Source organism: Sapajus apella, unplaced genomic scaffold, assembly GCF_009761245.1.
Source record: "Sapajus apella isolate SASKATOON/1434 unplaced genomic scaffold, GSC_monkey_1.0 scaffold22, whole genome shotgun sequence".
NCBI classification, from domain to species: domain Eukaryota; kingdom Metazoa; phylum Chordata; class Mammalia; order Primates; family Cebidae; genus Sapajus; species Sapajus apella.
The window spans coordinates 7,171,377-7,172,312 of record NW_022436962.1 but is presented as its reverse complement, the minus strand read 5'-3'; positions in this window follow the sequence as shown (position 1 = coordinate 7,172,312).

Here is a 936-nt window from a genome sequence, read left to right as displayed (position 1 = left end):
TAGCCAGGCTGGTCTCAAACTCCTGAGCTCAGGTGATCTGCCTGCCTTGGCCTCCCAAATTGCTGGGATTACAGGCGTGCGCCACTGAGCCCAGCCTTTTCTTTTCCTTTTTTTTTGAGACAGAGCCTTGCTCTGTCACCAAGGCTGGAGTGCAGTGGCACAATCTCAGCTCACTGCAACCTCCACCACCTCCAGGGTTCAAGTGATTCTCCTGCCTCAGCCTCCCAAGTAGCTGGGACTACAGGTGTGTGTGCCACCACGCCTGGCTAATTTTTGTGTTTTTAGGAGAAATGGAGCTTCACCATGTTGGCCAGGGTGCTTTCAAACTCCTGACCTCCTGATCGCCTGCCTCACCCTCCCAAAGTGCTGGGATGACAGGTGTGAGCCACCATGCCTGGCCCTGGGGGTAACTATTTATTTTGATGCAATTTCAAACCCAGAGACAAGTTGCAAGAGGCGAGGTATATTTAATTAGCCAGTTGTGGTGGCATGCACCTGTATGTAGTCTTCTTGGGAGGCTGAGGTAGGAAGATCACTGGAGCCCAGGAGTTGGAGGCTGCCGTGAGCTATGATTGTACCACTGCACTCCCACCTGGACAGCAGAGCGAGACCCTGTCTCCAAAAAAAAGTTGCAAGAATAATAAAGGAACTCCCATACACTATTAAGACTCACCACTTGCTAATGTCTTGCCCACACAACATACATTTTTAAAAAGATCATCCATTACTCCCATTTTGCAAACCCCAGTGGCTACTTGGGATTATCTTTCTGGGCCTCTCTGCTGCTTCTGACCCTGCTGTCATCTCCTTCTTTCCCGAAACCTCCTGTTTCTTGGCATCTGTTCTGTGGCTCTGAGTCTTCTCTGGTTTTCCTTCTACTTCTCTGACTTCCCTCTAGTGTTGTCTTTTTTTTTTTTTTTTTTTTTTTTTTTTTTT